Here is a 24,870-nt window from a genome sequence, read left to right as displayed (position 1 = left end):
CCCTGCATTCATTTCAGCTAGCAGCTCAGGATCGCCCTGAACTGGATCTGGGGGGAGGAGGAAGCTGTATGTGACAGGTCAGATGGGGCATTGCAGGCAAAGGGAAGAATGTGGGCAAAGCAGGCCTGGAGCATGTGGCTTGTTGCACTCCATTCCCTTGGGCTGCAGACCAGGAAGGGGTTCAGGTGGTCAGGGAGTGTGTGGGCCTGCCTTTGGGAGGGTAAGCACATCTGGGAGCTTCAGGGTGAGAATTTGTGGTGTGGCTGCTGTGACATGGCCTGGGAGTGTCCTGGGAGCAAGGCAGGGAGTTAGGAAGCTGTTTCCTCTCTGGACTGTCTTCTGAGGAGAATGACTTTCCATTGCTCTGTGGACAGACCATTCATTCACCTGTCCCTACGCTTTGCAGAAGCTGGTGGGGTGTATTCTGGGGCCTCAGCAGGTATTCATGAATCTGTGTGGAATGGAGGTGGCTATACCCAGGCAGCTAATGGGAGAAGTGAAGGAGCCCCAGGCACAAGACCATAAGAGCAGTGGGTCCTCCTTTCTAAAGGGAGCTGCCCCTCAGTTCTGTCCCATTGAAGCCATGTGGGAAGGGGAGGTGAGGGATGATATATCTTTTTACCCCAAGAGAAGCCAGATTTAGGTAACATTATTCTGATTTCAAAAATACAAGTAACTGAATAGTATAAAATTTTGCACAAGGACGTTTTTAGGTAGCCTGAGCTCAGCTGATCTGTGATGAACCTGTTTCTCAGGGTGTTTCTTCCTCTCTGGCCCCTTCCTTCCTGGCTGTGGCACCAGCTGACCTCCCGGGTCCCTCTGTCTCTCCTCACTGAGTTTGGAGTCCCTTGCCTTTAGCCAGCCAACAGCCTCAGGCTTCCGGAACCTCTTTAAGTTTGGTGACCTCTCTGCCTTGTCCTCAGCCACCCACTCCCAGAGCCACACCCTGTTTTTTCTGCACTGCTGCCATCTTCAGTTCTGACTGTGGCCTGCATCTCACTACTACCTCTGCCTCCTCCAATCGCTGTCTGTCCTGCAGAGCCCAGCTCTGTGCCTGTGCTGCAGCTCCCTTTTTCGCTGCGTGCCAGGGGCAGAGCGATTGTATTCTGGTCTTCTCGGCACCATCCATCGCCCTAAGCCTTGGTCACTTCCCTCTAATTCCCTCAAGAACCTTCCTCTCTCCTCTGGCCCTGCCTTTCCTCCTTTGCTGAGAAAATTGAGGTCAGCAGCTGTCTTCCCCAGTGGCTTCATGTTCCCTTCTCCATAGGCTCTTATGTCCACGTCATCTGAGGGCAAATACCCTTCCATCTCCAACCCCATCTTCACCTTTCCTCTTCCCACCGGTGCTTTTCCTTTGGTTACAAATATGGACAAGAGTCTTCCCTGCCCTGTGGTGGCGCAGTGGATAAAGTGTCGACCTGGAACCCTGGGCTCACCTGGTCAAGGCACATATGATATGGGAGGAGTTGATGCTTCCTTCTCTTCCCCCCATTCTCTCTCTCTCTCTCTTTCTCTCTCTTTCTCTCCTCTCTAAAATGAATAAATAAAATCTTAAAGAAAGGTTTTTCTTATTAAAAACATAAATTCCGAAAGCTGCATGGCCACGAGGTCTGGATGCCCCTTTCATCTCATCTTTACAGCCGGGTGTCCGGTTAGCATCGTCTTTGCTCATCCACTCTGATCTCCTCTTACTGGGCTGACTCAGTTCTTGCTCATGACCTTGGTGACTCTCCTGGGTGTTTGCCAGGCCCTGTGGGTTTGGACCTCACTGCTACTTTCCATAGGTGGAGTTGACTCTGCTTAAAACTTTCTGCTCCCTGAATTGTTTTCAAAGATTTTATTTTTTATTTATTGTTTTTAGAGAAAGAGAAAGGGAGAGAGAGAGAGAGAGAAACATTGATTTGTTGTTCCACATATCTGTGCATTTATTGTTTAATTCTTGGATGTGCCCTAACAGAGGATTGAACCCACAGTCTTGGCTATCAGGACAGCACTCTGATCAACTGTGTTACTGGCTTGGGTTGCTCCCTGAATTTCTGAGGTACCTCCTGCTTCTGGTTCTTCTTCAGTATATTTTTGTTAAAGTGATGCAGCACATATTTAAGGAAACTACAAAGAGAACTAAAAACCTCATGATGCAAGGTCATAGCCCATCATTCTTCCTGTGTTCCTCAGGCAGCTGACCTCTATTTTCTTTACCAAATAGACCGATAACTTAGACAAGTGAAAGAAAAGATTGGGTATTCAGAGTAGATGTACAAGAGCGAAGGTTTGAGAGTGGGTCATTTTCACTTTAGAAAGAAATGTCTTATAGAAATGATCACTTGCAACCTATGTACTCTTATTGATCAATTTTATAAAATCTTTTTAAGAAATTGAAAAATAGAAAGCAAAGTCTAGCTCCAGTATTTGGGATGTGTGATTGGGGGCCAGGCTGTGACACCATGAGGATGTTGAAATAACCATTGGGATGAGAATTGATGATGGTGAATCAGGTGGTGAGTGTGAGGGAAGGGAATTCAGTCAAGATTAGGGCACAGGGGCTGAGATCAGAGTTGCAGGTGGGAGAGAGCCGATCTGGATGTTCCCTGAAACCTGGCCTCCCCAAAGTGCCATATCTTGAGCAGTAACTCGGAGGAAGAGCAGTTTTATGGAGGACCCTGGACCTCTGTTCTGGACCTGGAGTGGCCTGGAGGCCATCTGGGAGGTGGAGCAGTGAGTGCGGAGAGGGGTCCTGGCTGGGGCAGAGCCCTCTGCGGGGTGTTGAGAGGGTCTGGGACTGCCCAGGGAGACCTGCAGATATGGTATGTTTGCCGTCTGTAGTTTCAAAACATTTAAGTCAATAATTTCAGTATGGAAATATTTTACATACAAATCTGGATATTTCACTTTTCTTGAAAAATTAGGACCGTTAGCAATGCTGGGCCTGCGTGTCCATCCAGTATCCGTTAGCAGAGCCGAGGCATGGCTGTGACTTCTGGTGGCCATGGCTCTCCTCCATTCACCTAGGTCCCCAGCAGCCACCTCCACATTCCTCCCTGGGTTTGCTGGCGAATGAAGCAGTCCTCCTACCCCTGGGAGAACAGGCATGGGTGACCCAAGACAGTAGGAGAATACCCACTAGAGCTGGGAAGGGAGAGGAACCAGAAAGCCAGGTGCAGGTCATATCCTGGAAACCGAAGAGGAGAGGTCCCCATCCAGCAGTATCTGAAGAGAAAGTCATGAGTTTGCACAGTTAGGAGATGACAGTGTAGAACTAAGCTTTCTTCCTTGAGGGGAGGAAGAAAATGGGTGGCCGATGGTAAGAGAAAGTCTTTTTAAAGCTGGAAGAGGCTTGCCCATGGTTAAATGTCAAGGAGAGAGATCTGGTAGAATGCAGGAGGGATGGGTGAGGGCAGCGTGTCCTAGAGCAGCCAGAAGATTTTGGATTCAGAGGGCAGGTGGAACATTCTTCAAGCCCTCTGGGGACAGGGACACTCTGGGTAACTTTGGGAAGGGGACTTCTGCTGTGTGGGCTGGCCACCTGTGGGCTGGGTCTGCAGGAGGGCTGGTCAGGGAGTCTCCTAGGGGTAGTGTCAGGCTTTGCCCTGGCATTGCTGGCGGCCTCTCTAGTACCGCCCCTCCTCTCCTGCTAGGCTCCCCACCCTGTGCTGCAAGGGGTGGTCTCCGATTCCACCCAGTCATTCCTAGTGCCTGCTTAGCAGCTTCTCTTTTTTCTTTTTCTTTCTTTCTTTTCTTTTTTTTTTAAAACAGAGTCAGAGAGGCAGACAGTGGAACCGATAGGGACAGACAGACAGGAAGGGAGAGATGAGAAACATCAATCATCAGTTTTTCTTTGCGACACCTTAGTTGTTCATTGATTGCTTTCTCATATGTGTTTTGACTGCGGGGTTACAGGAAAATGAGTGACCCCTTGGTCATGCCAGCAACCTTTGGGCTGAAGCCAGCAACCATGGGGTCATGTCTATAATCCCTCGATCAATGTAGCTACTGTGCATTCACGTTGGTGAGCCTGTGCTCAAGCTGGATGAGCCCGCACTAAGCCGGTGAACTCGGGGTTTGGAACTTGGGTCTTCTGTGTCCCAGTCTGACACTCAGTCCATTGCGTCACCATCTGGTCAGGCAATTTCACCCTTTTTTGTTTAAAATGTTTTAAAAATACTTTTTTGTTTTTTAATTTTTATTAATTTTAATGGGGTGACATTAATAAATCAGGGTACATATGTTCAAAGAAAACATGTCCAGGTTATCTCGTCAATCATTTATGTTGCATACCCATCACCCAAAGTCAGATTGTCCTCTGTCACCTTCTTTCTAGTTTTCTTTGTGCCCCCCCCCCCCCCGTAACGACTACACTCTTGTCCATGTCTCTTAGTCTCATTTTTATGTCCCACCTACGTATGGAATAATGCAGTTCTTGGTTTCTTCTGATTTATTTATTTCACAACGTATAATGTTATCAAGATCCCACCATTTTGTTGTAAATGATCCGATGTCATCATTTCTTATGGCTGAGTAGTATTCCATAGTGTATATGTGCCAAGTCTTCTTTATCCAGTCATCTATTGAAGGGCTTTTTGGTTGTTTCCATGTCTTGGCCACTGTGAACAATGCTGAAATGAACATGGGGCTGCATGTGTCTTTACGTATCAATGTTTCTGAGTTTTTGGGGTATATACCCAGTAGAGGGATTGCTGGGTCATAAGGTAGTTCTATTTTCAGTTTTTTGAGGAACCGCCATACTTTCTTCCATAATGGTTGTACTACTTTACATTCCCACCAACAGTGAATGAGGGTTTCTTTTTCTCCATAGCCTCTTAAATATTTGCTATTACCTGTCTTGTTAATAATAGCTAATCTAACAGGTGTGAGGTGGTATCTCATTGCAGATTTGATTTGCATTTCTCTAATAACTAATGAAGATGAGCATCTTTTCATATATCTGTTGGCCATTTGTATTTCTTCCTGGGAGAAGTGTCTGTTCATGTCCTCTTCCCACTTTCTTATTGGATTGTCTGTTTATTTGTTGTTGAGTTTTATGAGTTCTTTGTATATTTTGGATATTAGGCCCTTATCTGAGCTGTTGTTTGAAAATATCATTTCCCATTTAGTTGGCTGTTTATTTTGTTGTCAGTTTCTCTTGCTGAGCAAAAACTTCTTAGTCTTTTGTAGTCCCATTCATTTATTTTTGCCTTCACTTCCCTTGCCTTTGGAGTCAAATTCATAAAGTGCTCTTTAAAACCAAAGTCCATGAGTTTAGAACCTATGTCTTCTTCTATGTACTTTATTGTTTCAGGTCTTAAATTTAGGTCTTTGATCCATTTTGAATTAATTTTAGTACAAGGGGACAAACTCTAGTTGAGTTTCATTCTTTTGCATGTGGCTTTCCAGTTTTCCCAGCACCATTTGTTGAAGAGGCTTTCTTTTCTCCATTGTATGTTGTTGGCCCCTTTATCAAAACATTACTTGGCCATATATATGTGGTTTTATTTCTGAACTTTCTATTCTGTTCCATTGGTCTGTCTATTTTTCTGCCAATACCATGCTGTTTTAATTGTCGTGGTCCTATAATATAGTTTGAAGTCAGGTATTGTAATGCCCCCAGCTTCATCTTTTTTCTTTAGGATTGCTTTGGCTATTCGGGGTTTTTTATAGTTCCATACAAATCTGATGATTTTTTGTTCCATTTCTTGAAAAAATGTCATGGGAATTTTGATGGGAATTGCATTAAATTTATATATTGCTTTGGGTAATATGGCCATTTTGATTATATTTATTCTTCCTATCCAAGAACAAGGAATATTTTTTCATCTCATTGTATCTTTTTTGATTTCCCTTAACAATGCTTTGTAGTTTTCATTATATAGGTCCTTTACATTCTTTGTTATGTTTATTCCTAGGTATTTTTTTGTTGTTGTAATCGTGAAGGGGATTATTTTTTTGAGTTTGTTCTCTAATGTTTCATTGTTGGCATATAGAAAGGCTATGGACTTTTGTATATTAATTTTGTATCCTGCGACCTTACTGTATTGGTTTATTGTTTATAGTAGTCTTTTTGTAGATTCTTTGGGGTTTTCGATGTATAGGATTATTATTATTTTTTTTTAAATGAATTTTTATTAATGGTAATGGGATGGCATTAATAAATCAGGGTACATATATTCAAAGAAAACATGTCTAGGTTATTTTGTCATTAGATTATGTTGCATACCCCTCGCCCAAAGTCAGATTGTCCTTCGCCATCCTCTATCTAGTTCTCTGTGCCCCTCCCCCTCCCCCTAACTCTCCCCCTGTCCTCCCTCCCCCCACCCCTGGTAACCACCACACTCTTGTCCATGTCTCTTAGTCTCATTTTTATGTTCCACCAATGTATGGAATCATGTAGTTCTTGTTTTTTTCTGATTTACTTATTTTACTCCTTATAATGTTATCAAGATCCCACCATTTTGCTGTAAATGATCTGATATCATCATTTCTTATGGCTGAGTAGTATTCCATAGTGTATATGTGCCACATCTTCTTTATCCAGTCTTCTATTGAAGGGCTTTTTGGTTGTTTCCATGTCTTGGCCACTGTGAACAGTGCTGCAATGAACATGGGGCTACATGTGTCTTCACGTATCAATGTTTCTGAGGTTTTGGGTATAGACCCAGTAGAGGGATTGCTGGGTCATAAGGTAGTTCTATTTGCAGTTTTTTGAGGAACCACCATACTTTCCTCCATAATGGTTGTACTACTTTACAGTCCCACCAACAGTGAATGAGGGTTCCTTTTTCTCCACAGCCTCTCCAACATTTGCTATTACCCGTCTTGTTGATAATAGCTAATCTAACAGGTGTGAGGTGGTATCTCATTGTAGTTTTGATTTGCATTTCCCTAATAACTAATGAAGCTGAGCATCTTTTCATATATCTGTTGGCCATTTGTATCTCTTCCTGGGAGAAGTGTCTATTCTTGTCCTCTTCCCATTTTTTTATTGGATTGTTTGTTTGTTGTTGAGTTTTATGAGTTCTTTGTAAATTTTGGATATTAGGCCCTTATCTGAGCTGTTGTTTGAAAATATCATTTCCCATTTAGTTGGCTGTCTGTTTATTTTGATATCAGTTTCTCTTGCTGAGCAAAAACTTTTTATTCTGATGTAGTCCCATTCATTTATCTTTGCCTTCACTTCTCTTGCCATTGGAGTCAAGTTCATAAAATGTTCTTTAAAACCCAGGTCCATGAGTTTAGTACCTATGTCGTCTTCTATGTACTTTATTGTTTCAGGTCTTATATTTAGGTCTTTGATCCATTTTGAATTAATTTTAGTACACGGGGACAGGCTGTAGTCGAGTTTCATTCTTTTGCATGTGGCTTTCCAGTTTTCCCAACACCATTTGTTGAAGAGGCTTTCTTTTCTCCATTGTGTGTTGTTGGCCCCTTTATCAAAGATTATTTGACCATATATATGTGGTTTTATTTCTGGGCTTTCTATTCTGTTCCATTGGTCTGAGTGTCTATTTTTCTGCCAATACCATGCTGTTTTGATTATCGTGGCCCTATAATATAGTTTAAAGTCAGGTATTGTAATGCCCCCAGCTTCATTCTTTTTCCTTAGGATTGTTTTGGCTATTCGGGGTTTTTTATAGTTCCATATAAATCTGATGATTTTTTGTTCCATTTCTTTAAAAAATCTCATAGGGATTTTGATGGGAATTGCATTAAATTTGTATATTGCTTTAGGTAATATGGCCATTTTGATTATATTTATTCTTCCTATCCAAGAACAAGGAACATTTTTCCATCTCATTGTATCTTTTTTGATTTCCCTTAACAATGCTTTGTAATTTTCATTATATAGGTCCTTTACATTCTTTGTTATGTTTATTCCTAAGTATTTTATTTTTTTTTGTTGCAATCGTGAAGGGGATTATTTTTTTGAGTTCGTTTTCTAATATTTCATTGTTGGCATAGAGAAAGGCTATGGACTTCTGTATGTTAATTTTGTATCCTGCGACCTTACTGTATTGGTTTATTGTTTCTAATAATCTTTTTTGTGGAGTCCTTCGGGTTTTCGATGTATAGGATCATATCATCAGCAAAAAGTGATACCTTTACTTCTTCTTTTCCAATATGGATGCCTTTTATTTCTTTGTCTTGTCTGATTGCTCTGGCCAGAACTTCTAGCACCACGTTAAATAAGAGTGGAGAGAGTGGACAACCCTGTCTTGTTCCTGATTTAAGGTAGAAAGTCCTCAGTTTTATGCCGTTTAAAATGATGTTGGCTGATGGTTTATCATATATGGCCTTTATCATGTTGAGATATTTTCCTTCTATACCCATTTTGTTGAGAGTCTTAAACATAAAATTGTGTTGTATTTTATCAAAAGCCTTTTCTGCATCTATTGATAAGATCATGTGGTTTTTGTTCTTTGTTTTGTTGATATGGTGTATTACGTTAACCGTTTTGCGTATGTTGAACCATCCTTGAGATTCTGGGATGAATCCCACTTGATCATGATGTATTATTTTTTTAATATGTTGTTGTATTCGGTTTGCCAGTATTTTGTTTAGAATTTTAGCATCTGTATTCATTAGAGATATTGGTCTGTAGTTTTCTTTCTTTGTGCCATCCTTGCCAGGTTTTGGTATGAGGGTTATGTTGGCCTCATAAAATGTGTTTGGAAGTATTGCTTCTTCTTCAATTTTTTGGAAGACTTTGAATAGAATAGGAACCAAGTCTTCTTTGAATGTTTGATAGAATTCACTAGTATAACCGTCTGGGCCTGGACTTTTATTTTTGGGGAGGTTTTTAATAGTTTTTTCTATTTCCTCCCTGCTGATTGGTCTGTTTAGGCTTTCTGCTTCTTCATGACTCAGTCTAGGAAGGTTGTATTGTTCTAGGAATTTATCCATTTCTTCTAGATTGTTGTATTTGGTGGCATATAATTTTTCATAGTATTCTACAATAATTCTTTGTATATCTATGATGTCTGTGGTGATCTCTCCTCTTTCATTTTGGATTTTATTTATTTGAGTCCTGTGCCTTTTTTCCTTGGTGAGTCTTGCCAAGGGTTTGTCAATTTTGTTGATCTTTTCAAAGAACCAGCTCCTTGTTTTATTGATTTTTTCTATAGTTTTTCTGTTCTCTATTTCATTTATTTCTGCTCTGATTTTTATTATCTCCTTTCTTCGGCTGGTTTTGGGTTGTTTTTGTTCTTCTTTTTCTAGTTCCTTAAGGTGTGAAGTTAAGTGGTTTACTTCGGCTCTCTCTTGTTTATTCATATAGGCCTGAAGTGATATGAACTTTCCTCTTATTACTGCTTTTGCTGCATCCCAGAGATTCTGATATGTCGTATTGTCATTTTCATTTGTCTGTATATATCTTTTGATCTCTGCGCTTATTTCTTCTTTGACCCATTCATTTTTTAGAAGTATGTTGTTTAGTTTCCACATTTTTGTGGGTTTTTCCCCCTCTTTTTTGCAGTTGAATTCTAGTTTCAAGGCTTTATGATCAGAAAATATGCTTGGTACAATTTCAATTTTTCTAAATTTGCTGATATTGTCTTTGTGGCCCAACATATGGTCAATTCTTGAGAATGTTACATGTACACTAGAGAAAAATGTATACTCTGTCGCTTTGGGATGAAGTGTCCTTTAGATGTCTATCATATCCAGGTGTTCTAGTATTTCGTTTAAGGCCACTATCTCTTTATTGATTCTCTGTTTGGATGACCGATCTAGAGCCGTCAGCGGAGTATTGAGGTCTCCAAGTATGATTGTATTTTTGTTAGTTTTTGTTTTAAGGTCAATAAGTAGCTGTCTTATATATTTTGGTGCTCCTTGGTTTGGTGCATCTATATTAAGGATTGTTATGTCTTCTTGATTCAGTGTCCCCTTAATCATTATGAATTGACCATTTTTGTCTCTGAGTACTTTTTCTGTCTTGTAGTCAGCATTATCAGATATGAGTATTGCTACACCTGCTTTTTTTTGGGTGTTGTTTGCTTGGAGTATTGTTTTCCAGTCTTTCACTTTGAATTTGTTTTTATCCTTGTTGCTTAGATGTGTTTCTTGTAGGCAGCATATAGTTGGATTTTCTTTTTTAATCCATTCTGCTACTCTGTGTCTTTTTATTGGTAAGTTTAATCCATTTACATTTAGTGTAATTATTGACACTTGTGGGTTCCCTACTGCCATTTTATAAATTGCTTTCTGTTAGTTTTGTATCTAGTTTGATTCTTCTCTTTTGTTTTTCTATCATTTGTTTTTGTTTGTTTGTGTTCCATACTTCTTTCCTCTGTTGCTACCTTTTTTAAGTCAAGTGTTTTTGTGGTGGTTTTTTCTTGGGTGGTTACCATTAAGTAATGAAAAGGGTACCTACCATATTCATTGTAGTACCCTATCTTATAAGTATTTCTGCACTTCATCGTCCTTTGCTACTGTTAATCTCCATCCTCTCCCCCCCTTTTTTTCTTTGTTGTCACAGTTTAAGTTTGGTTTTATTGTGTTCTTGGTGGAGCTGTTACTTGTGGTGTTGTTTTCTTTTGTTCTTTGAATCTGGTTGGAAAATCCCCTTTAGTATTTCCTGGAGTGGGGGCTTTCTGTTGATAAATTCTCTGATCTTTTCTGAATTTGTGAATGTTTTTATATCTCCTTCATACTTGAAGGATAGCTTTGATGGGTATAGTATTCGTGGCTGAAAGTTCCTCTCTTTCAGGGCTTTAAATATTGGGGTCCACTCTCTTCTAGCTTGTAGAGTTTCTGCTGAGAAATCTGATGATAATCTAATAGGCCTTCCTTTTTATGTTGTACTCTTCTTTTCCGTGGCTGCCTTGAGAATTTTTTCTTTGTCATTGGTTTGTGTCATCTTTATTATGATGTGCCTTGGAGTGGGTTTGTTGGGGTTAAGAAAACTCGGTGTTCTGTTTGCTTCTTGAATTTGAGGCTTTAGTTCTTTCCACAGGCTTGGGAAGTTCTCGTCTATTATTTGTTTGAGTATATTCTCCATTCCATTTTCTTTCTCTTCTCCCTCTGATATACCTATTATTCTTATGTTATTCTTTCTGATGGAGTCAGACAATTCCTGTGGGGCTTTCTCGTTTTTTATTATTTTTGAGTCTCTTTCTTCTTCTCTCTGTTGTGCCTCAAGTTGTTTGTCTTCTATTTCACTAATCCTATCTTCAATCTGGGTTGTTCTGCTAGCTAAGCTTGTTACCTCATTTTTCAGCTCGTGAATTGAGTTTTTAATTTCTGTTTGATTTGTTTTTATAGTTTCAATTTTATTGGTAATATATTCTTTGTGTTCGTTGAGTTGTTTTCTGATCTCCCTATATTGCCTTTCTGTGTTTTCTTGTATATCTCTGAGTATTTTTAAGATTTCTATTTTAAATTCTCTGTCATTTGGCTCCAAGGCTTCCAATATGTTAAGTCTTTTCTCCATAGATTTTTCCACATCTATTTGTGTTACCTCTCTTTCTTTTGTATCCATAATATTCGATTTCCTTTTTCTTATTGGCATCTGAGGGTGGTCTTGTTGATAGCACTAATTAGAATTAATAAAGAGTAAAAAGTAAAAAAAAAAAAAAAAAAAAAAAAAAAAAAGGGAAAACACCCCACAAAAAAACCCAGTAATAATTTATTATTTCCCCCTTTTTTTCTTTCTTCTCTTTCCCTCCTCTCCCCTCCTCAGGGAAATATCGTGCCTATAATGGAGGGCCTGATTTGGGGTGAAGAGTTCAAGGGGCAAAAAAAGGGGAGTAGGGACCTACTAAATGCAAAAAAAAAAAAAAAAAAAGGAAGAAAATCTTAGACTAGCATAAGATTATTTGCTTGTGAGTGATGGTCAACTAAGAGATATAATGAGAGGGATAAGAGGGAACCAGAAAAAAGGACAAAAAAAAGAATAATAAAGAAGAAAAAAATAAAAATGATAAGTAAAAATCTGTTGTATTAAGTGGAGCGAAGACTAAATACAATGGAGACCTTGGGTTGGGAGGACCCAAACTGCCTCAAAAATAAACAAACAAGAAAAAAACAAAAACAAAAGCAAAAAAGAAAAATAAAGCCAAAAAAAGCCTTGAGTCCCAAATTAACTAATTTGTTCGTGATTGAGGATTAAATGGGATGAAAGTAAAACGAGAAAAGAAAAAACAAATAGAAAGGAAAAAATAAGAAAAAGAGAAAAACGAAGGAAGAAATAAAAAAGGAAGAGAAAAAAACAAGATAAAGCAAAACAAAATAAAACAAAAGAGGAGAGAGTGAGAGTTAAGTGTTTTGGAGTATAACCTTAAAGGAGGGTGAGGATGAAGAAGAGAAATAAAATGTAACACTTATGGGTAGTGTAGTTCAAGAAAAGGGAAGCATAAGATGGGCAGAGAATAGAAGGACCGAGGTGGAGGAAATAAAGGCAATAAGATAGAAGAAACAAACAACAACAACAACAAAAAAATTAGTGGAACAAGTTGTAAAGTCTGTGGATTTTTCTTGATTTTGAGATGTTAACTTCTTCCTTTTTCTTTTCTCTCCCTCTTCCTGGTCGGTGACTCTACCCCAGGCTCTGCCCCTGTGTCACACTTAGGTAGGGATTTGCAGTTGATGGGATTCTATGGCAATGTCATATAATTGGCTTTAGTCTTGCTGGTAGTCAAGGCTTGTTGGCGTTTGCAGGGTCCAACGATGAGAGAGTTTGCTTTCCTGGATTCTCTCTCCTAGTCCCCCCTTCCTGAATTAGCAGCCTGGTGATCCAGCTATAAGGCTGCAACTGCTTCTGCCTGGGGAGTAAGAGGCTCAAAGAGCTGGGAAATCCCCACTCTATCCCCACTCAGTGCAAGGCTTTGGGAAAGGCTCTGGCAGTCAGGGCCTCCAGTGTAATCAGGTGGGGGTGGGAGTCAATTGTTGTCAAGGTGACTGTTCAGCGCCTAGCATTCAGTTGGACCTCTCAACCCAGGTTTTCCACACTTTGTAGCCTGTTTCGGCTGGGAAGAAGAGGCACTAGTCTCTGCTTGCGACTAGTGTAGTATAGATCTTATTATCTGCCAAGTCCTTCTTGTTAGCGTTTATCCCTGAATATGGAGGCTCTATCAATCAGAAGTTGCCCCCGCCCCTTTAGCGAGAGGCACTAAAAAATATCACGCCTCTTGTCTTGGGTCGCTGAACTGAGAGAGATCTTATCAATTAGAACCGAGGGTGCGCAGGTTTCACGGGTTAAGCTAATTTCAGTGATTGGGCCGCAGCTGTGCTCCCGAAGGTATTTCAGCCTGCCTGCGCGCGCCCCTCCCCCAACGCTTGATTGTTAACTTGAATGACTGGGTGAGGTGCCCCGCCCACGGAGAGAATCTCCCAAGTAGGGAATACCGCCCTGGGGCCTCTCCCGCTCCCCCCGCTGCTGGCGCCTGGGGCATACCGTGCGCAGAATAATGGGGCACCCTGGGTATGCGGGCCAGCAGGGCGCTCTGGGCGCGTGGAATGCCCAGGGTACACGCGCGAATGGGGTGCTCCAGGCACCGGTGGCTGGCGACTCTCACTCGCAGTGCGCGGGCCGCTGGGAACATTAACGGTGCTCGCTCTGCAACCGGACCGGGAGCGCCAGTGGCTGCTCGCCGCTCCGGAGTGTGGGCGGTGCTCGCTCTGCAACCGAACCGGGCGGGCGCCTGCGGCTGCTCGCGGCTGCTGCTCGTGGCTGCTCGCGGCGGCTGCTCGCGGCTGCTGCTCGCGGCTCCCGAGTGTGGGCTGACTCACCACAGGCGCACTTCCTCACGGCTTGAATGAACGTCCCTGCGGTAGCTTCCTCCACACCCTCGTCTCTCAGATTCAAATGATAACAGTCCTTTCGCTTTCAGTTTTTGTGGAACTCCGGAATGCTCCGAGGATAAATTTTCCAGTTTCTAGTTGATAAATTTGTTGTGATTTTGGGGAGATCTGTCGGACGCGCTGCTCACGGCGCCATTTCCATGATGTCACCCCGATGTATAGGATTATATCATCTGCAAAAAGTGATACCTTTACTTCTTCTTTCCCGATATGGATGCCTTTTATTTCTTTATCGTGTCTGATTGCTCTGGCATCACGTTAAATAAGAGTGGAGAGAGTGGACAACCCTGTTTTGTTCCTGATTTAAGGGGGGAAAACCTTCAGTTTTGTGCCATTTAATATGATGTTAGCTGATGGTTTATCATATATGGCGTTTATCATGTTGAGATATTTTCCTTCTATACCCATTTTGTTGAGTGTCTTAAACATAAAATTGTGTTGTATTTTATCGAATGCCTTTTCTGCATCTATTGATAAGATCATGTGGTTTTTGTTCTTTGTTTTGTTGATATGGTGTATTACGTTAACCGTTTTACGTATGTTGAACCATCCTTGAGATTCTGGGATGAATCCCACTTGATCATGATGTATTATTCTTTTAATATGTTGTTGTATTCGATTTGCTTGTATTTTGTTTATATTTTAGCATCTGTATTCATTAGAGATATTGGTCTGTAGTTTTCTTTATTTGTGCCGTCCTTGCCAAGTTTCTTTATGAGGGTTATGTTGGTCTCATAAAATGCGTTTGGAAGTACTGCTTCTTCTTCAATTTTTTGGAAGACTTTGAGTAGAATAGGAACCAAGTCTTCTTTGAATGTTTGATAGAATTCACTAGTATAACCGTCTGGGCCGGACTTTTATTTTTGAGGAGGTTTTTAATAGTTTTTTCTATTTCTTCCCTGCTAATTGGTCTGTTTAGGCTTTCTGCTTCTCCTTGACTCAGTCTAGGAAGGTTGTATTTCTAGGAATTTATTCATTTCTTCTATATTGTTGAATTTAGTGGCATATAGTTTTTCATAGTATTCTACAATAATTCTTTGTATATTTATGATATCCATGGTGATTTTCCTCTTTCATTTTGGATTTTGTTTATATGAGTCCTTTCTTTTTTTTCCTTGGTGAGTTTTGCCAAGGGTTTGTCAATTTTGTTGATCATTCCAAAGAACCAGCTCCTTGTTCTATTAATTTTTTCTATAGTTTTTCTGTTCTCTATTTCATTTATTTCTACTCTGATTTTTATTATCTCCTTTCTTCGGCTGGTTTTGGGTTGTCTTTGATCTTCTTTTTCTAGTTCCCTAAGGTGTGAAGTTAGGTGGTTCACTTGGGCTCTCTCTTGTTTGTTCATATAGGCCTGAAGTGATATGAACTTTCCTCTTATCCCTGCTTTTGCTGCATCCCATAGATTCTGATATGTCGTATTGTCATTTTCATTTGTCTGTATATATCTTTTGATCTCTGCGCTTATTTTTTCTTTGACCCATTTATTTTTTAAAAGTATGTTTAGTTTCCACATTTTTGGGGTTTTTTTCCCTCTTTTTTGCAATTGAATTCTAGTTTCAAGGCTTTATGATCAGAAAATATCTTTGGTACAATTTTGATTTTTCTGAATTTGCAGATGTTATTTCTGTGGCCCAACATATGGTCAATTCTTGAGAATGATCCATGTACACTAGAGAAAAATATATACTCTGTAACTTTGGGATGAAATGTCCTGTAGATGTTTATCATATCCAGGTGTTCCAGTATTTTGTTTAAGGCCAATATATCTTTATTGATTCTCTGTTTGGATGACCGATCTAGAGCCATCAGTGGTATATTGAGGTCTCCAAGTATGATTGTATTTTTGTCAGTTTTTGTTTTAAGGTCAATAAGTAGCTGTCATATATTGTATTTTGGTGCTCCTTGGTTTGGTGCATCTATATTAAGAATTGTTATGTCTTCTTGATTCAGTGTCCCCTTAATCATTATGAAATGACCATTTTTGTCTCCGAGTACTTTTGCTGTCTTTCAGTCAGCATTATTAAATATGAGAATTGCTACACTTGCTTTTTTCGGATGTTATTTGGTTGGAGTATTGTTTTCGAGCCTTTCACTTTGAATTTGTTTTTTTTGTGTGTGTTTTGACTTTATTTATTTATTTTTAAATAAATTTTTATTAATGTTAATGGGATGACATTAATAAATCAGGGTACATATATTCAAAGAAAACATGTCTAGGTTATCTTGTCATTAAATTATGTTGCATACCCCTCGCCCAGAGTCAGATTGTCCTCTGTCACCCGCTATCTAGTTTTCTCTGTGCCCCTCCCCCTCCCCCTAACTCTCTCCCCCCTCCCTCCTGTAGCCTCCCTCCCCCCATCCCTGGTAACCACCACACTCTTGTCCATGTCTCTTAGTCTTGTTTTTATATTCCACCAATGTATGGAATCATGTAGTTCTTGTTTTTTTCTGATTTACTTATTTCACTCCATATAATGTTATCAAGATCCCACCATTTTGCTGTAAATGATCTGATGTCATCATTTCTTATAGCTGAGTAGTATTCCATAGTGTATATGTGCCACATCTTCTTTATCCAGTCTTCTATTGAAGGGCTTTTTGGTTGTTTCCATGTCTTGGCCACTTGTGAACAGTGCTGCAATGAACATGGGGCTACATGTGTCTTTACGTATCAGTGTTTCTGAGGTTTTGGGGTATATACCCAGTAGAGGGATTGCTGGGTCATAAGGTAGTTCTATTTTCAGTTTTTTGAGGAACCACCATACTTACCTCATAATGGTTGTACTACTTTACAGTCCCAACAACAGTGGATGAGAGTTCCTTTTTCTCCGCAGCCTCTCCAACATTTGCTATTACCCATCTTGTTGATAATAGCTAATCTAACAGGGGTGAGGTGATATCTCATTGTAGTTTTGATTTGCATTTCTCTAATAACTAATGAAGCTGAGCATCTTTTCATGTATCTGTTGGCCATTTGTATTTCTTCCTGGGAGAAGTGTCTGCTCATGTCCTCTTCCCATTTTTTTATTGGATTGTTTGTTTGTTGTTGAGTTTTATGAGTTCTTTGTAAATTTTGGATATTAGGCCCTTATCTGAGCTGTTGTTTGAAAATAACATTTCCCATTTAGTTGGCTGTCTGTTTATTTTGATATCAGTTTCTCTTGCTGAGCAAAAACTTTTTATTCTGATGTAGTCCCATTCATTTATCTTTGCCTTCACTTCTCTTGCCATTGGAGTCAAGTTCATAAAATGTTCTTTAAAACCCAGGTCCATGAGTTTAGTACCTATGTCTTCTTCTATGTACTTTATTGTTTCAGGTCTTATATTTAGGTCTTTGATCCATTTTGAATTAATTTTAGTACACGGGGACAGGCTGTAGTCGAGTTTCATTCTTTTGCATGTGGCTTTCCAGTTTTCCCAACACCATTTGTTGAAGAGGCTTTCTTTTCTCCATTGTGTGTTGTTGGCCCCTTTATCAAAGATTATTTGACCATATATATGTGGTTTTATTTCTGGGCTTTCTATTCTGTTCCATTGGTCTGAGTGTCTATTTTTCTGCCAATACCATGCTGTTTTGATTATCGTGGCCCTATAATATGGTTTGAAGTCAGGTATTGTAATGCCCCCAGCTTCATTCTTTTTCCTTAGGATTGCTTTGGCTACTCGGGGTTTTTTATAGTTCCATATAAATCTGATGATTTTTTGTTCTATTTCTTGAAAAAATGTCATGGGAATTTTGATGGGAATTGCATTAAATTTATATATTGCTTTGGGTAATATGGCCATTTTGATTATATTTATTCTTCCTATCCAAGAACAAGGAATATTTTTCCATCTCATTGTGTCTTTTTCTATTTCTCTTAACAATGCTTTGTAGTTTTCATTATATAGGTCCTTTACATTCTTTGTTATGTTTATTCCTAGGTATTTTTTTGTTGTTGCAATCGTGAAGGGGATTATTTTTTTGAGTTCGTTTTCTAATATTTCATTGTTGGCATATAGAAAGGCTATGCACTTTTGTATGTTAATTTTGTATCCTGCGACCTTACTGTATTGGTTTATTGTTTCTAGTAATCTTTTTGTGGAGTCCTTCGGGTTTTCGATGTATAGGATCATATCATCAGCAAAAAGTGATACCTTTACTTCTTCTTTTCCGATATGGATGCCTTTTATTTCTTTGTCTTGTCTGATTGCTCTGGCCAGAACTTCAAGCACCATGTTAAGTAAGAGTGGAGAGAGTGGACAACCCTGTCTTGTTCCTGATTTAAGGGGGAAAGTCCTCAGTTTTATGTCATTTAATATGATGTTGGCTGATGGTTTATCATATATGGCCTTTATCATGTTGAGATATTTTCCTTCTATACCCATTTTGTTGAGAGTCTTAAACATAAAATTGTGTTGTATTTTATCAAAAGCCTTTTCTGCATCTATTGATAAGATCATGTGGTTTTTGTTCTTTGTTTTGTTGATATGGTGTATTACGTTAACCGTTTTACGTATGTTGAACCAACCTTGAGATTCTGGGATGAATCCCACTTGATCATGATGTATTATTTTTTTAATATGTTGTTGTATTCGATTTGCCAGTATTTTGTTTATATTTTAGCATCTGTATTCATTAAAGATATTGGTCTGTAGTTTTCTTTTTTGTGCCATCCTTGCCAAGTTTTGGTCTGAGGGTTATGTTGGCCTCATAAAATGTGTTTGGAAGTACTGCTTCTTCTTCAATTTTTTGGAAGACTTAGAGTAGAATAGGAACCAGGTCTTCTTTGAATGTTTGATAGAATTCACTAGTATAACCGTCTGGGCTGGACTTTTATTTTTGGGGAGGTTTTTAATAGTTTTTTCTATTTCCTCTCTGCTGATTGGTCTGTTTAGGCTTTCTGCTTCTTCATGACTCAGTCTAGGAAGGTTGTATTGTTCTAGGAATTTATCCATTTCTTCTAGATTGTTGAATTTGGTGGCATATAGTTTTTCATAGTATTCTACAATAATTCTTTGTATATCTATGATGTCTGTGGTGATCTCTCCTCTTTCATTTTGGATTTTATTTATTTGAGTCCTGTGCCTTTTTTCCTTGGTGAGTCTTGCCAAGGGTTTGTCAATTTTGTTGATCTTTTCAAAGAACCAGCTCCTTGTTTTATTGATTTTTTCTATAGTTTTTCTGTTCTCTATTTCATTTATTTCTGCTCTGATTTTTATTATCTCCTTTCTTTGGCTGGTTTTGGGTTGTCTTTGTTCTTCTTTTTCTAGTTCCTTACGGTGTGAAGTTAAGTGGTTTACTTGGGATCTCTCTTATTTGTTCATATAGGCCTGAAGTAATATGAATTTCCCTCTTATTACTGCTTTTGCTGCATCCCAGAGATTCTGATATGTCGTATTGTCATTTTCATTTGTCTGTATATATCTTTTGATCTCTGCCTTATTTCTTCTTTGACCCATTCATTTTTTAGAAGTATGTTGTTTAGTATCCACATTTTTGTGGGATTTTCCCCCTCTTTTTTGCAGTTGAATTCTAGTTTCAAGGCTTTATGATCAGAGAATATGCTTGGTACAATTTCAGTTTTTCTAAATTTGCTGATATTGTTTTTGTGGCCCAACATATGGTCAGTTCTTGAGAATGTTACATGTACACTAGAGAAAAATGTATACTCTGTCGCTTTGGGATGAAGTGTCCTGTAGATGTCTATCATATCCAGGTGTTCTAGTATTTTGTTTAAGGCCACTATATCTTTATTGATTCTCTGTTTGGATGACCGATCTAGAGCCGTCAGCGGTGTATTGAGGTCTCCAAGTATGATTGTATTTTTGTCAGTTTTTGTTTTAAGGTCAATAAGTAGCTGTCTTATATATTTTGGTGCTCCTTGGTTTGGTGCATCTATATTAAGGATTGTTATGTCTTCTTGATTCAGTGTCCCCTTAATCATTATGAATTGACCATTTTTGTCTCTGAGTACTTTTTCTGTCTTGTAGTCAGCATTATTAGATATGAGTATTGCTACACCTGCTCTTTTTTGGGTGTTGTTTGCTTGGAGTATTGTTTTCCAGCCTTTCACTTTGAATTTGTTTTTATCCTTGTTGCTTAGATGTGTTTCTTTTAGGCAGCATACAGTTGGATTTTCTTTTTTAATCCATTCTGCTACTCTGTGTCTTTTTATTGGTAAGTTTAATCCATTTACATTTAGTGTAATTATTGACACTTGTGGGTTCCCTATTGCCATTTTATAAATTGCTTTCTGTTAGTTTTGTATCTTGTTTGATTCTTCTCTTTTGTTTTTCTATCATTTGTTTTTGTTTGTTTGTATTCCATACTTCTTTCCTCTGTTGCTACCTTTTTTAAGTCAAGTGTTTTTATGGTGGTTTTTTCAAGGGTGGTTACCATTAAGTAATGAAAAGGGTACCTACCATATTCATTGTAGTACCCTATCTTATAAGTATTTCTGCACTTCATCGTCCTTTGCTACTGTTAATCTCCATCCTCTCCCCCCTTTTTTTCTTTTGTTGTCACAGTTTAAGTTTGGTTTTATTGTGTTCTTGGTGGAGCTTTTACTTGTGGTTTTGTTTTCTTTTGTTCTTTGAATCTGGTTGGAAAACCCCCTTTAGTATTTCCTGGAGTGGGGGCTTTCTGATGATAAATTCTCTGATCTTTTCTGTATTTGTGAATGTTTTTATATCTCCTTCGTACTTGAAGGATAGCTTTGATGGGTATAGTATTCGTGGCTGAAAGTTCCTCTCTTTCAGGGCTTTAAATATTGGGGTCCACTCTCTTCTAGCTTGTAGAGTTTCTGCTGAGAAATCTGATGATAATCTAATAGGCCTTCCTTTTTATGTTGTACTCTTCTTTTCCGTGGCTGCCTTGACAATTTTTTCTTTGTCAGTGGTTTGTGTCATCTTCATTATGATGTGCCTTGGAGTGGGTTTGTAGGGGTTAAGAAAACTTGGTGTTCTGTTTGCTTCTTGAATTTGAGGCTTTAGTTCTTTCCACAGGCTTGGGAATTTTTCATCTATTATTTGTTTGAGTATATTCTCCATTCCATTTTCTTTCTCTTCTCCCTCTGATATACCTATTATTCTTATGTTATTCTTTCTGATGGAGTCAGACAATTCCTGTAGGGCTTTCTCGTTTTTTATTATTTTTGAGTCTCTTTCTTCTTCTCTCTGTTGTGCCTCAAGTTGCTTGTCTTCTATTTCACTAATCCTACCTTCTATCTGGGCTGTTCTATTAGCTAAGCTTGTTACCTCGTTTTTCATCTTGTGAATTGAGTTTTTCATTTGTTTGATTTGTTTTTATAGTTTCAATTTTCTTGGTAATATATTCTTTGTGATCGTTGAGTTGTTTTCTGATCTCCCTAAATTGCCTTTCTGTGTTTTCTTGTATATCTCTGAGTATTTTTAAGATTTCTATTTTAAATTCTCTGTCATTTGGCTCCAAGGCTTCCAATATGTTAAATCTTTTCTCCATAGATTTTTCCACATCTATTTGTGTTACCTCTCTATCTTTTGTATCCATAATATTCGATTTTCTTTTTCTTATTGGCATCTGAGGGTGGTGTTGTTGATAGCACTAATTAGAATTAATAAAGAATAAAAAGTAAAAAAAAAAAAAAAAGGAAAACACCCCACACAAAAAAAAACCCAGTAATGATTTAGTATTTCCCCCTTTTTTTCTTTCTTCTCTTCCCCTCCTCTCCCCTCCTTAGGGAAATCTCGTGATGACCTGTGAATTATATTATGCTAAATGGAACAAAAACTGCCTATAACAGAGGGCCTGATTTGGGGTGAAGAGTTCAAGGGGCAAAAAAGGAGTAGGGACCTACTAAATGCAAAAAAAAAAAAGGAGAAAATCTTAGACAAGCATAAAATGATTTGCTTGTAAGTGATGGTCAACTAAGAGATATAATGAGAGGGATAAGAGGGAAACAGAAAAAAGGAGAAAAAAGATAATAATTAAAGAAGAGAAAAAAATAAAAATAATAAGTAAAAATCTGTTGTATTAAGTGGAGCGAAGACTAAATACAATGGAGACCTTGGGTTGGGAGGAATGCTAGTGAGTTAAAAATCAATGTAAAAAGTACCCAAAATGCCACAAAAACAAACAAAATAAACCAAAAACAAAAGCAAAAAAAGAAAAAAAAAAGGAAAAAAAAACCCACAAAAAACTTGAGTCCCAAATTAAATAATTTGTTCGTGATTGAGGATTGAATGGGAGGAAAAGTAAAAGGAGAAAAGAAGAAACGAATAGAAAGGAAAAAATAAGAAAAAGAGAAAAACGAAGGAAGAGAAAAAGGAAAAGAAAAAAAAAAAAACCAAAAGGGGAGGGAGTGAGAGGTAAGTGTTTTGGAGTGTAACCCTAAAGGGGAGTAAGGATGAGGAAAAGAAATAAAATGTAATACTCATGGGTAATGTAGTTCAAGAAAAGGGAAGCATAAGATGGGAAGAGAATAAAAGGACCGAGGTGGAGGAAATAGAAATAATAATAATAAAGGCAATAAGATAGAAGAAACAAACAACAACAATGAAAAATTAGTGGAACAAGTTATAAAGTCTGTGGATTTTTCTTGATTTTGAGAGGTTAACTTCTTCCTTTTTCTTTTCTCTCCATCTTCCTGGTTGGTGACTCTGTACCCCAGGCTCTGCCCCTGTGTCACGCTTAGGTAGGGATTTGCAGTTGATGGGATTCTATGGCAATGTCATATAATTGGCTTTAGTCTCATTGGTAGTCAAGGCTTGTTGGTGTTTGCAGGGTCCAACAATGAGAGAGTTTGCTTTCCTGGAGTCTCTCTCCTAGTCTCCCCTTCCTGAATTAGCAGCCTGGTGATCCAGCTATGAGGCTGCCACTGCTACTGCCTGGGGAGTAAGAGGCTCAAAGAGCTGGGAAATTCCCACTCTATCCCCAGTCAGCGCAAGACTCTGGGTAAGGCTCTGGCAGTCAGAGCCTCCAGCGTAATCAGGTGGGGCTGGGAGACAATTGTTGTCAAGGTGACTGTTCAGCGCCTAGCATTTGTTGCACTCCCCGGGTAAAACAAACACTGGAGACGTTTGGAGAGTTTCAGACAAAGTTTTATGGCCAAGAGAAAAAGAAAAAAACAAACCTGCGCAGGGGTGAGCTCAGGTGGCAGTCACCAGAGTCACACCGAGCGCCTACAGTCTAGGGGTTTTTATAGCCTAGCAAGCAAGCGGTTCATACAGAAGCTGATTTTGCGTTTAGCAATTGGCTCCCCCAAATTAAATTTTAGTCACGTGCCTTAGTAACCAGTCATACAGTTGAAAGCCCCCAGCTGGAAATGTCCCTATCTATCCTCTAGGATGTGGTTACATTAATCATCTTAGGAGTTTTTACGACTTCCTTATCTCAAGGACTCATCAGTTCCTAGTCATCCTGGGAGTCTAACGACTTCCCTATCTCAAGGACTCATCAGTTCCTAGTCATCCTGGGAGTCTAACGACTTCCCTATCTCAAGGACTCATCAGTTCCTAGTCATCCTGGGAATGAGCTGTACTTACTAGACTAGTTCCTTTGGAGTTATTTCTAAAGCCCATTAATGTATTTTATGACCTTTATTCGAATGTCACAGCATTCAGTTGGACCACTCAACCCAGGCTTTCCACACTTTGTAGCCTGTTTTGGCTGGGAAGAAGAGGCACTAGTCACTGCTTGCTGTATAGATCTTAATGTCTGCCAAGTCCCTCTTGTTAGCATATATCCCTGAATATGGAGGCTCTGTCAATCAGAAGTTGCCCCCGCCCCTTTAGCGAGAGGCACTAAAACATATCACGCCTCTTGTCTTGGATCACTGAACTGAGAGAGTTCTTATCAATTAGAGCCCCGTAGGTGCGCAGATTTCGTGGGTTAAGCTAATTTCAGTGATTGGATCTGCAGCTGTGCTCCAGAAAGTATTTCAGGCTGCCCGCGCACCCCTCCCCCAACGCTTGGTTGTTAGCTTGAATGGCTGGGTGAGGTGCCCCGCCCACGGAGAGAATCTTGGGAGTAGGGAAGACAGCCTTGGCGCCTCTCCCGCTCGCCTTGCCGCTGGCGGCTGGGGTGCACTGGGCGCGCAGGAGAATGGGGCACTCTGGGTGTGTGGGCAAGTGGGGTGCTCTTGGTGCGTGGGCGAGTGGGACGTTCAGGGCATGCGAGCGAATGGGGTGCTCTAGGCACTCCGGTGGCTGGGGACTCTCACTCGCAGTGCGCGGGCCGCTGGGGACGCTGACGGTGCAAGGGAGCTTGCTCTGCGACCGGACCGCGGCACAGGGCGCGCGCGCGCGCGCGGTTTCTCACGGCTCGCCGGCGGCTGCTCGCAGTGCCCAGGCTGCCGCTCCCCGAGTGTGGGCGGGCAGTTGCACGCGTGGGATGACTCACCACAGGTGTACTCCCTCCTCGGCTTGAATGAACGTCCGTGCGGTAGTTAACTTCCTCCACACCCTCAGTTCTGACCCATCTATCAGATTCAAGTGATAACAGTCCTTTCGTTTTCAGTGTGTGTGGAACTCCGGAATGCTCCGAGGATAAATTTTACTGTTTCTAGTTGATAAATTTGTTGAGATTTTGGGGAGATCTGTCAGACGCGCTGCTCACGGCGCCATTTCTGTGACGTCACTCTTGAATTTATTTTTATCCTTCTTGCTTAGATGTGTTGCCTGTAGGCAGCATACAGTTGGATTTTCTTTTTTAATCCATTCTGCTACTCTGTGTTTTTTTTATTGGTGACATTTAGTGTAATTACATTTACATTTAGTGTAATTATTGACACTTGTGGGTTCCCTATTGAGATTTTATAAATTGCTTTCTGTTAGTTTTGTATCTTGATTCTTCTCTTTTGTTTTTCTATGCTTTGTTTTTGTTTGGTTGTATTCCATACTTCTTTCCTCTGTTGCTATCTTTTTTAAGTCATGTGCTTCATTGGTGGTTTTTTCAAGGGTGGTTACCATTAAGTAATGAAAAGTGTTCCTACCCTGTTCATTATAGTACACTATCTTGTGAGTACTTCTGCACTCCATGGTCCTTTGCTACTGTTAATCTCCATCCTCCCCCCCCCCCCCTTTTCTTTGTTTTTGTTGTCACAGTTTAAATTTGGTTTT

At 39.6% G+C, this 24,870-nt stretch overlaps 1 pseudogene; it reads left to right on the top strand.

The window, feature by feature from the left end:
* LOC136381464 (Wilms tumor protein 1-interacting protein-like) overlaps positions 1–24,870 on the top strand; it is a 39,987-nt pseudogene that overhangs the window by 1,490 nt on the left and 13,627 nt on the right.

The sequence above is a fragment of the Saccopteryx leptura genome, chromosome 9 (assembly GCF_036850995.1).
Source record: "Saccopteryx leptura isolate mSacLep1 chromosome 9, mSacLep1_pri_phased_curated, whole genome shotgun sequence".
In the NCBI taxonomy this organism is placed as follows: Eukaryota; Metazoa; Chordata; class Mammalia; order Chiroptera; family Emballonuridae; genus Saccopteryx; species Saccopteryx leptura.
Note: the sequence above shows the minus strand (reverse complement) of the source record. Positions and strands in the feature narration are given on the sequence as shown.